The sequence below is a fragment of the Anomaloglossus baeobatrachus genome, chromosome 4, assembly GCF_048569485.1.
Source record: "Anomaloglossus baeobatrachus isolate aAnoBae1 chromosome 4, aAnoBae1.hap1, whole genome shotgun sequence".
In the NCBI taxonomy this organism is placed as follows: domain Eukaryota; kingdom Metazoa; phylum Chordata; class Amphibia; order Anura; family Aromobatidae; genus Anomaloglossus; species Anomaloglossus baeobatrachus.
In genome coordinates, this window is record NC_134356.1 from 35,717,219 (window position 1) to 35,729,943 (window position 12,725).

A 12,725-nucleotide genomic window follows, 5' to 3' on the forward strand; every position below is an offset into this window, starting at 1 on the left:
ACACGCGGGCGTACTACTGTATCCATTTTCTTCAGATTATTAACTAGACTGATTCTTGGCTTAGATGCTGCATATCTTCTTTCTTGCATTCCATTTATATTATATATAGATACATATACTGTATATACATGCATATATATATATATATATATGTATATATATATATATATATATATATATGCTCTCCTCAACAAATATGGAGTATGATCTGCTGGCAGCTTCCTAGCTACCACTAGGTGTCACCAGATGCATCTAGTGACAGGGAAGTCATTAAACCAGAGGTCAGGAGCCAGGAGGTCACATAAGGTACACTGGGGAAAGCGGAGCCGAGGTCAGGGTACAAGCAGGAGGTCAGAAGCCAGGAAGTCACGTAAGGTAAACTGGGGAAAAGCAGAGCCGAGGTCAGGGTACAAGCAGGAGGTCAGAAGCCAGGAAGTCATGTAAGGTATACTAGGGAAAAGCGGAGTGAGGTCAGGGTACAAAGAGAGAATCCAGCTCACCAATCAGCTGAAGGCTGATAATGAAAATGTCCTGCGCACGAAATGGTCTGGCCACCAGGTGTTCTCACTGACTTCTGTGAGCTGTATATGCTGGATTTAAGAAAACCTAAATAAGGTGGAGTTTTATTGATTGGACCGCGCTGGATCTCCTTTTCTAATCTGAGGTCAGGGTACAAGCCAAAGGTCAGGAGCCGGGGAACAATGTCAGAGTCAGGGACACGGGACGAGAGGGGTAACAAGAGTTCCGGGGTAGGAGGATAAGATCAAAGCACATATGGGAGCCAGAGCTCTTACTGCAGGCAGGAACTACAACTGGCGGCCTTCCGGGTGAGGTTGCTCCCTAATGAAACAGAGCAATCACTCGAAAAGAAGCGCCTGGAGAGGCCCCTCTCAACACCAGCGCAGGAACCGAGAACGGGAACCACCTGTCCACCGGCACAAAATACAAAACAGAACATCAGCTTTGCTGGATAGCAGAGCACCATGTATAAGAACCATGACACTTTCATTTCAGTAGCTAGTGAATGACATCCCAGATGTGCTTGATGGGAGACAAATCCAGAGATGCTAAAGCCATGGTAGCACATTTAGGCCACGCACTAGCAAAAGGAAAATATCAATATAACATCCGAGCTGTTAGTGTCCCTGGAATTGTCATGATGTGACTGTAGGATAATGAGGGCTAGGGTGTCCTATGCTATCCATTACGCTAGGAGGCCCAATGCTATCCCTAACCTCAGGGATACTCCTAATGGTGGAGAGGCCTGAGTCCCATTTCTGGCTCTGCTCCTGAGCAGACCTAATCTGATTTGAGTGTGAGTGAGATATTAACCACAGATAAAGACAGACAAGGGAAAAACAAAACTCTGACACACTGCACATACACACACAGGATTACACAATAAGAGATTCAGGAGGAAGATAAAAGCAGGAAGGTAGCTACAAAAGACAACAGGGGTAAACTCCACAACCGCACAAAGCACTAGGCACTACAATCACCAGATAGTCTGGAATACCACAACTAACCAGACCAACTAAGATAAACTATAGCTGGCATAGGTGGAAGGCTTCAGCCAGCACAAATAGGTTTGTAGCAGATGTGATTGGCTTCCCCACAACATGTGATCAAAGGAGAATAACAAGCAGACTAGCAGAGATTACCTCTTGCTAGCCTGCCTATGAATCAGCACACAGCAGGTAGATGCCCAAATCTGCCTGCGTTGATTCCTTACACCAGAGAATTTCTCAAGCAGTGTCAGAAACTCTGATCTGACAAGAACTTGATGCCGCTATGACAGTCAGCGAAGTTTGTGAAAATTTCCGTGTGACAGGAATGCAGATTAGAGGGGTCCGACCATCATACATTATACAACCCTACACCCCAATCCCAGGAGTAGGATGGTGTGACATTCCCCCGTGAAGGCCTCTTCATGGCTTTGCCTACTTGATCTCCAGACCAATTTTCTTCTATCATTGCATCCAAGATAAAAGCAAGACTTATCTCTGAAGAGGATTGGGTTCCATTCTAGACTCCATTTCCATCTTCTGCTTTATTATGATAGCTTGAGATAGCAGTGACATAAGGTCATTACGAGAGAAAAACATCACACTGGTCCTACACCAGGGATTATGGTGTGGGGTGACCACTCAAGTCTCATTCCAGGTGCACTAAAAGCTCAGCATGGAACCAGCAGTACGGCCATTTCTCCAGAGCATCCCAGGAGCCATTATTCAACACAACCACGCCAGACTGCATGTTGATTGTGTTACTTTGAGCAACCTGTGGGGTCTAAACATGCCATGGCCTGCAGCATCTCCAGATTTGTCTCTGTCATGGATGTGTCACGGCATGTCACGGAAGTATCACGGGCTGGCTGACAATCCAGTAGCAAGAAGTGCTACAAGATCACAGAGATTAGTGGCACATATCGTTATCTGACAGTTCTCTATTTCCGAAGCCAGTGGACTCTAGAACCCTAGGAAACTGTCAGTCCTTCATAGCAGTTGGTATCCTCTGACTTCCTTTATTAACCTCACCCTCGGGTGGTTTGGGTGCGGTTTATAGTTTCTTCCTTGTTGAACTCTGGAGAGGTCGTCTTCTGGTGCTTCTTAGACATCTGTGGTTGCTGCTGCTCAGATAAGTGTTTGTCTTTTGCTATCCAGCAGGGCTCTGGTGATTGCAGTCGTGTTTCCCCTGTGTCGTTCCCTTGTGCCTTCCTTTAGCATTTAGTGGGTTTGACAAAGAGCTCATTCCACCTGTTCCCTATTTAGGGTCCAGCACTAGGGATACCTAGGGTCAGGTATCCAGCTCGGCGCATAGGTGAGGAACCTATCTAGGATGGAGAGGAACCCCAGGGAACAGCACAAAGGATACCTAGAGTCAGGTATCCAGCTAGACGCATAGGTGCGGAACCTATCTAGGGTGGAGAGGAATCCCAGGGACCAGCACAAAGGATACCTAGGGTCAGGTATCCAGTTCGGCGTATAGGTGAGGAACCTATCTAGGGTGGTGAGGGACACCAGGGACCAGCAGTAGGTTGTTGTCAGGGGTCACCACTTCCCCCCTAGCCACTCACCCTTGCTGTGACAGTCTCCCATTGAACACATATTAGATATCAATTGAAATGAGAGCTGCCAGCAGAGGATCTTGATGATTTTCCCAACTGCAATCAGCACAGCAGAATATTCCTCAGACCTCCATTAATAACCTCCTTGATATCATCAAAGACTATAAGAAGGGAATCAATACGATGGAGCGAGAAGATACAGCCCTGGATGGTCCCATCACCTTTGCTATTAAGTAGTGGCATCTGATGATGAACACCTCTTTCTAGGGATATTAGGGGTGTGAAATTGAAGACTTATGGTAAGGGCATGAGTGGGGTACTGAGTGGCAAACACATTTTGGATTTTTGCTCTATCTCTTCTATGTGGCCTCCAAATATGAAACCCTTTCTTGAAATTCTGAAAATTCTAGATGGCTTGGTCGAAAGTAGACCTTCCCTTTAAGCCATTACCCTAAATTAAAACGGTGAGTTCCAATGAGATTTTTTTTTTTTTTTTAATCTAGGTATTTGGCAACCAGTTTTCAGTGATCAAAAACAGACCGCTGCTTCCATTAAAAAGTCATATTGATGTGGTTGAACTCAGGTCTTGCTTCCTCGGTCATCATGGGTGGACCTTTTCTAGACGACATGATAAATGACACGAGGCTTAAAACGGCCGTCAAATAACCTGCCGATTGTCAGCATTAATGCTGACGTGGCAATTGTGTCGTATAAGGAGACCAGAATGGTCCATCATTTACAGAACGGCCTAAAAATAATAAAAAAAAGGGGAAAAAAAAAGAGTCTGGTGAAGAATGTAAAAAAAAATACACACATTGTGACTCTCTCTACATCCAAATTAGACTGATACCACAAGCCTGGCAGGAAAAGAACTGGAAAATATTAGGACTTAGGATTTGACAAACCGCTTTGGACTTTGGTAGGAAATCAGATACATTAAGACCGAAATGGTATTTTTTAGGTCTATTTTTACAAATGCCGTCGAGTGCATGCAAAACAGATTGGAGCATAAGCATGAAGCCTCTCCACGACTTAAGGGTGCTTTACACGCTGCGACATCGCTAGCGATCTCGTTAGCGATGTGACACGCCAGATCGCAGATGCGATCTGGCGTGTCACATCGCTAACGAGATCGCTAGCAATGCTAGCGATGCCGAGCGCGATAGTCCCCGCCCCCGTCGCACATGCGATATCTTGTGATAGCTGCCGTAGCGAACATTATCGCTACGGCAGCTTCACACGCACTTACCTGCCCTGCGATGTCGCTCTGGCCGGCAACCCGCCTCCTTCCTAAGGGGGCGGGTCGTGCGGCGTCACAGCGACGTCACACAGCAGGCGGCCAATAGAAGCAGAGGGGCGGAGATGAGCAGGACGTCAACATCCCGCCCACCTTCTCCCTTCCGCATAGCCGGTGGAGGCAGGTAAGGAGAGGTTCCTCGCTCCTGCGGCTTCACACACAGCGATGTGTGCTGCCGCAGGAACGAGGAACAACATCGTATCTCCTATTGGTGCGACAATATGAAAATGTACACAGATCACCGATTTACGATGCTTTTGCGATCGTTTATCTTCTCTCCTAGGCTTTACACGTTGTGACGCCGTTACCGGCGCCGGATGTGCGTTACTTTCGATTTGACCCCCACGATATCGCAAAAGTGATGTCGCAACGTGCAAAGTACCCCTTACAGCTTTACGATCAAATGCCAAGTAATTAGCCTGTGCCCAGATTAAGGGGAACTCTACCATTTTTATATTATCTAATATGCCTTACATATTAATTATACCAAATATGGGTTGTAATAAAAAAATAAGTCTAAAAATGGTATCAGAAAACAAAAAATAAGTAATAGTTAATTATGTTCTCCAAAAAGTTAAGGAGTAAAGACTATCTTTGAAACACCAAAGAGAGACAGTTTATACAGGGATGGATTTTTGTGTGTGTAGTGGTTATTTTATGTATTTTCTAGGTCTCCATTAGTATGTTAGACCTTTTATTAACTCACCAATCCTCTAATGAATAATACATGACTCTGCTCTCTCTGTCCCAGTCTGTACAGCAAAGCTGACAAGTGAGCTGCAGAAACAGGAAGTGCTTCCATGGTGTGAAAAATGAAATATTTTAAAGCATAAAGTGTCATTCCCATCATTAAACTTTATTGCCCTCACTTTTGAAGAGTTTAGATTCAGACTAGGTTCACTGAATAACCATGGTAAATGCTTACCTTCCCCCAAAATGGTGAGAGAGTGATTAGCCTGTGCCCAGATTAAGGGAAACTCTACCATTTTTCTATTATATGACTTATATATTTATTAACTAGATGTAGTACCCGGGATAGCAACTGTCTCTCTCCCAGTCTCTGTATGTGTGTCGCTGTCTGTCTCTCTGTCTGTCTCTTTACTTGTCTGTCTGTGTCTATGTCTCTGTCTGTCTGTTTCTATCTCTCTGTATTTGTATCAGTCTATCTGTCTCCATCTCTGTGTCTGTCTGTCTCTATCTCTGTGTCTGTCTCTATGTGTGTGTCTGTCTTTCTCTGTGTCTGTCTCTGTGTGTGTCTGTCTGTCTCTTTGCCCATCTGTCTCTTTGCCCATCTGTCTCTTTTCCAGGGCTGTCTCTTTGCCCGGCTGTCTCTTTGTCCGGCTGTCTCTTTCCAGGGCTGTCTCTTTCTAAGGAGGTCTCTTTCCAGGGATTTCTCTTTCCAGGTATGTCTCTTTCCCCGGCTGTCTCTTTCCAGGGCTGTCTCTTTCCCCGGCTGTCTCTTTCCCCGGCTGTCTCTTTCCCCGGCTGTCTCTTTCCCCGTCTGTTTTTTTCCAGGTCTGTCTCTTTCCAGGTCTGTCTCTTTGACCGTCTGTCTCTTTCTAGGTCTGTCTTTTTCTAGGTCTGTCTCTTTCCCCATCTGTCTCTTTCCCCATCTGTCTCTTTCCCCATCTGTCTCTTTCCCCATCTGTCTCTTTCCAGGGCTGTCTCTTTCCAGGGCTGTCTCTTTGCCCGGTCTGTCTCTTTGCTCGTCTGTCTCTTTGCCCGTCTGTCTCTTTGCCCGTCTGTCTCTTTGCCCGTCTGTCTCTTTGCCCGTCTGTCTCTTTGCCCGTCTGTCTCTTTGCTCGTCTGTCTCTTTGCCCGTCTATCTCTTTGCTTGTCTGTCTCTTTGCCCGTCTGTCTCTTTGCCCGTCTCTCTCTTTGCTCGTCTGTCTCTTTGCTCGTCTGTCTCTTTGCTCGTCTGTCTCTTTGCCCGTCTGTCTCTTTCCCCGTCTGTCTCTTTCCCCGTCTGTCTCTTTCCCCGTCTGTCTCTTTCCCCGTCTGTCTCTTTCCAGGGCTGTCTCTTTCCAGGGCTGTCTCTTTGCCCGGTCTGTCTCTTTGCTCGTCTGTCTCTTTGCCCGTCTGTCTCTTTGCCCGTCTGTCTCTTTGCTCGTCTGTCTCTTTGCCCGTCTGTCTCTTTGCCCGTCTGTCTCTTTGCCCGTCTGTCTCTTTGCTCGTCTGTCTCTTTGCCTGGTCTGTCTCTTTGCCCGTCTGTCTCTTTGCTCGTCTGTCTCTTTGCCCGTCTGTCTCTTTGCCCGTCTGTCTCTTTGCCTGGTCTGTCTCTTTGCTCGTCTGTCTCTTTGACCGTCTGTCTCTTTACTCGTCTGTCTCTTTGCCGGGCTGTCTCTTTGCCCATCTATCTCTTTCCCCGTCTGTCTCTTTCCCTGTCTGTCTCTTTCCCCATCTGTCTCTTTCCAGGGCTGTCTCTTTCCAGGTCTGTCTCTTTGCCCGGTCTGTCTCTTTGCTCGTCTGTCTCTTTGCCCGGTCTGTCTCTTTGCTCGTCTGTCTCTTTGCCCGTCTGTCTCTTTGCTCGTCTGTCTCTTTGCCCGTCTGTCTCTTTGCCCGTCTGTCTCTTTGCTCTTCTGTCTCTTTGCCCGTCTGTCTCTTTGCCCGTCTGTCTCTTTGCTCGTCTGTCTCTTTGCCCGTCTGTCTCTTTGCCCGCCTTCTTATACTAACAGTTTATTTTGTTCCTATAGCAACCATTGACAGTTGCTATTAATAACCTATAGCTCCCACCTCCATTCAATTTAATGGAGGCATGTTTTTTTGAGAGTAACTGTAAAGCACGGGGTTAAATTTTCCCATCAAAACATAATCTATGACGTTCTCTGAGTCACATGAGGCGTCTGTGCAAAATTTCGTGATTGTAAATGCGAAGGTGCGGATTCCTTTAGCGGAAATGCACACACACACACACACAGACACACACATATATACATACACACATACATACACTGAGCTTTATATATTAGATTAATTATGCCAAAAGTGGGTGGCGATAAAAAATAAGTGATTTGTAAAAAATTTAAAAATGGTATCGTAAAACAAAAAAAATAAGTCATAGATAATTATGTTCTTTCAAAAAAAAGGAGTAAAGCACTCTCCTTGAGACTCCAGGGAGAGACAATTGAGCCTTATACATGGATTTATGTATACATAGTGTTTATGTTATGTATTTTATGGGTCTCCGTTAGTATATTAGACCTTTTATTAACTCACCCATCCTTTAATGATTACTACATGACTCTGCTACTTCTGTCCCAGTCTACACAGCAAAGCTGACAAGTAAGCTGAAGAAACAGGAAGTGTGAGTCTATTGTGTGTGCTTCCATGGTGTGAAAAAAATGAAATATTTTAAAGCCTAAAGTGTTATTCCTATGATTAAAGGTTATTACCCTTACTTTTGAAGAGTTTGGACTCTGAATAAGTTCACCCCATCACCATGGTAGATACTTCCCTACCCCCAAAATGGTGAGAATTAGAAGTTATCAAGGGTTGTTTTTGTCTACGGGCCTAAAATCCCACAATTTGTATTACTGCAGCCAACTGCTAAAGCTATGAGCCCTGACAGGTATGGGATGATTTTCTATATTTGAAGCTGCAGTGCAGTCAGATTATACCGGTACATGGAGATACAGCTGTACCTGGGAGTGTATTTCTAGGTCTCCATTAGTAGATTAGACCTTTTATTAACTCACCCATCCTCTCATAATTACTACATGACTCTGCTCCTTCTGTCCCAGTCTGTACAGCAAAGCTGACAGTGAGCTGCATAAAACAGAAGTGTCAGCCTTATTGTGTAGGCTTCCATGGTGTGAAAACTGAAAAATGTTAAAGCCTAAAATGTTATTTCAATCATTTAAAGTGATTTCCCTTATTTCTGAAGAGTTGGGCTCAGACTAGGTTCACCCCATCACCAGGTATGGGAGGAATTTTTATACTTGAAGCTGCAGTGCAGACAGATGATACTGGTACATGGAAGTACATCTGTACTTAGCAGTTTATTTCTAGTTCTCCATTAGTAGATTAGACCTTTTATTAACTCACCCATCCTCTCATAATTACTACATGACTCTGCTCCTTCTGTCCCAGTCTGTAATACTATTGTATGTTTTGAGGATTTCGATAGCGTTAGGGCAATGACAACCAGAGACGAGTTTGTGGTACAAGAAGTTTATAATATGTAACCACGGTAGATACACAACGGAAATACACAGTATAACAAACACATGAAAATACCTTTCCGAAACGGAGCGAAGGGGATTCCCGGGGCCACGCACCGGACTCCCCCAGGGAGACCACCAGAGCGAACCCCTATACAGGGACTGTCCGGCAATCAACCCCGGAAGGCCTAAATGCGCCGCAGCCGGGACACAAGGGGCAAGCGGTAAAGTCCAGAAGTGTCCGTACGGGATGAAAGTCCAAAATGGTTATGAACCGGAAGAAACCGGGCAGACGTGCTGACCAAAGACGGCAGACGGAGTCCGGGCACAGTTTGAAGAAACCGGGTATGGTCCAGAGTCGGTCGGTAGATTTTCAGGAGGATCCAAAGGTAATCAAGAAGTAGCAGCAGCAGCAAAGCAGGAGCACACAGCAAGCAGTATACTCAGGCACTGGACTAGGCTTAGAGGCGGCCTTTTAAGCAGCTGGACAGGAAGTAGGGCAACAGAACATAAAACTCCATGTTAACCGATGGCAAGCTCTTTCAAAAGAGGACTGGAAAACCCGGAAACCTGACATTACTCCCCCCCCCAGAAACGGCCTCAGGACGGGTCAGGGCCCGGCTTGTCCGGGTACCGTCGATGAAACTGAGCGATCTTCCGGGGTGCCCGAATGTTACCCACCGGTTCCCAGGAATCGTCCTCGGGGGCGTACCCCTGCCAACGTACCAGATACTGAAGCCGACGACGATGGAGCCGGGAGTCAATAATGTCCTCAACCACGAACTGCTCCTCGCCGTCGACCATCACAGGCGGAGGAGGAGGCACGACACGACCATGAAACGTATTGGGAGAGACGGATTTGAGGAGAGAAACATGAAAGACCGGGTGTACCTTTAGATGGTGCGGTAACCGCAGCCGACAGGCCACAGGGCTCACGATCCCGGTGATCTTAAACGGACCGATGAATTTTTGTCCCAGCTTTTGCGAAGGGACACCCAATCTCAGGTTTTTGGTGGACAACCATACAGAGTCCCCTACCTTATACATGGGTGCCGGTTTCCGGTGAGTGTCTGCCGACCTCTTGTAACGCTCCTGAGCTGTAGCCACAGTGTCCTTCAGAACCTCCAGATTTTGTCGTAGCTCTGTCAATCTGTCCTCCACCGCAGGCACGGAGACCGCAACCGGTGACCTAGGCAAAATAGTCGGATGGTAACCCAAGTTAGCAAAGAAGGGCGTTACCTTAGTGGAGCTGCTCTGAGTGTTGTTATACGAGAACTCCGCCAACGGAAGCATCTTCAACCAATCGTCCTGCAGATGGCTGACATAACATCGAAGGTATTGTTCCAGGGTTTGATTGGTCCGTTCGGTTTGCCCATTTGTCTGAGGATGGTATGCAGAAGACAAACAGACATCAATCTGGAGTGCCGTACAAAACCCCTTCCAGAACCTAGACGTGAACTGCACGCCCCGGTCAGAGATGATCTCGTCAGGTACCCCATGCAATCGGAATACGTTCTGGATAACCAGATCCACTGTCTCTGCGGCTGAGGGAAGACCGGCACAGGGAATAAAGTGAGCAGCTTTAGTCAACCGATCTACCACCACTAAAATGGTATTGTGACCGTCTGAGATGGGCAACTCCACAATAAAATCCATTGAGATAGACCCCCAAGGGCGAGATGGCACGGGTAACGGTTGGAGGAGTCCTGTAGGAGCCACACGAGGGACCTTGCACCGGGCACAAACCACACATGAGTGGACATAGTCCTTTACATCCTTTAAACAGGTAGGCCACCAGAAAAAACGGTTCAGAAATTCCTGCGTCTTCTGTACCCCCCTATGACCAGCCAACACGGAGTCATGGACCAACTTGAGAACCCGAAGTCTTACGGCCTCCGGGACATAAATGCGTCGCTCTCTCAACCACACACCATTCCGAAGAACAAGAGTTACATCATTCGGGGGGGCAGCAAGAAATACGTCACCATCATAGGCCAGCTTGATGTCCTTCCACAAGTCCTGGTCCTGGATTACTCCAACGAAATTGGCATCCGATAACACGGTCTGAGACGGGGTTCCAGGCACGGAGTCCACGGCGTGGATTCGGGACAAGGCATCGGCTTTCCCATTACGTGAACCTGGACGGTATGTAACGACAAAATTGAACTGGTTAAGGAATAGGCTCCAACGAGCTTGCCGTGGAGTTAGGCACCTGGCAGACTTAAGAAATTCCAGATTACGATGATCTGTGAGTACTATCACTTGCTGTGCGGCTCCCTGTAAGTGGTGTCTCCATTCCTTGAAAGCGGAAATAATCGCTAACAATTCCTTGTCCGCAATGTCATAGTTCCTTTCTGCAGGGGACAACCGGCGGGAAAAGAAAGCACACGGATGTAAGAGACTCTTGTCCCCAGTCCTTTGAGAAAGGATGGCCCCTAATGCGTAGTCGGAAGCGTCGACTTCCACGATAAAGGGAAGTGCGGGATTCGGATGTACCAATATAGGCGCTGAGGTAAAACAAACCTTGAGACGATGGAAGGCTTCCTGGGCCTGGGCGGACCACACAAACTTCTGTCCTTTCTTGGTTAACAGAGTGATGGGGCGAACGATCTCTGAAAAATTACGGATAAAACGTCGGTAAAAGTTGGCAAAACCGACAAAGCGTTGTACCTCTTTGATGTTCCCCGGTTCCGGCCAGTCTAGAATTGCTTGTATTTTGCCAGACTCCATGTTCAGTCCCTGAGGAGAGATGACATAACCTAAGAATTGTATTTGTGAGCAATGGAATTCGCATTTCTCCAGTTTGATGTACAGGTGGTTTTCCCTCAGCCGGGTAAGTACGGTCTTGACGTGTTCCTGGTGTTCCTGTAGGGAATCAGAAAAGATTAGGATATCGTCCAGATAAATCACCATGAATTGGTCCATGATATCCCTAAAAATATCGTTAACTAGATGTTGGAAAGTCGCGGGAGCGTTACAAAGTCCAAAAGGCATCACTAGGTACTCAAAATGTCCATACCGACATCGGAACGCGGTCTTCCACTCGTCTCCGGGACGTATGCGGAGTAGATTGTATGCCCCACGGAGATCCAATTTGGTGAATATTTTTGCCTGTTGGACCCTCTCCAATAGCTCAGGAATCAACGGTAACGGATACCGGTTCCGGATAGTTATTTTATTCAGTTCCCGGTAGTCAATACAGGGTCTCAGAGTCCCCTCTTTCTTTTTCACGAAAAAGATGGGTGCCCCTGCTGGTGAGGTAGACGGACGAATAAATCCTTTAGCTAGACTTTCATCAATGTATTCTTTTAGTGCTTCTAGCTCAGGTGCCGCCAACGGGTAGACATGACCAAACGGGATCTCCGCCCCTGGGAGTAAGTCTATGGGGCAATCATACGGTCTATGCGGGGGAAGCCGATCGGCTTTTCTTTTGTCGCATATATCCGCAAAGTCATTATACACCGGGGGTAGAACAGGTACCTGTACAGTGCCCTCCGCATTCGGTGTTACTGGAACCGGAACAGTTGGACTAATTGTCGGAATACTCTGTGGTGGGAAGGATATTTCCTTAGTTTCCCAATCGATGACCGGATTTGTAGACCGTAGCCACGGAATACCTAAAATAATCGGAAAATGAGGAGAAGAAATTAACATGAAAACAAGGGTCTCCTGCTGACCTGGCTTCATGACGCATTCTAGCGGTACGGTTTCCCGATCAACTGGTCCAGAGATTAACGGAGATCCGTCAACCGTCTCCATGGTAACCGGTGAGGATCTTTGCTGAGTCCGGATACCGTGTTTCCTGGCAAAAGAGGAGTCCATGAAATTTCCCCCTGCCCCAGAATCTATCATTGCAGAGGTAGGTATTAGCTGTCCCTCCCACCGGTTCTGAATGGGGAGCGAGCAATGGGTATATTTCCCTTCCGAGTCCTTCGGTGAGGTTGACATTACAGTCAAGGGAAATACCGCATCCAAGTGTCCGCTTGCCTCAGAGATATCGGACTCTGCGTCCGTGTTGTCACACTCTGCCATGGCTGCCAATACCTTATTTGGGCGATTCGGACGTTTCGGGCAGTCGATCAAGAAATGGTCCGATTGACCGCAATAGAAACACAAACGCTCACGGAGCCGGTGTTCGCGACGTTCATTGGTCTCTCGCTTTTGCAGAGAGTCCACTTGCATAGGAACGTCCTCGGCCTCC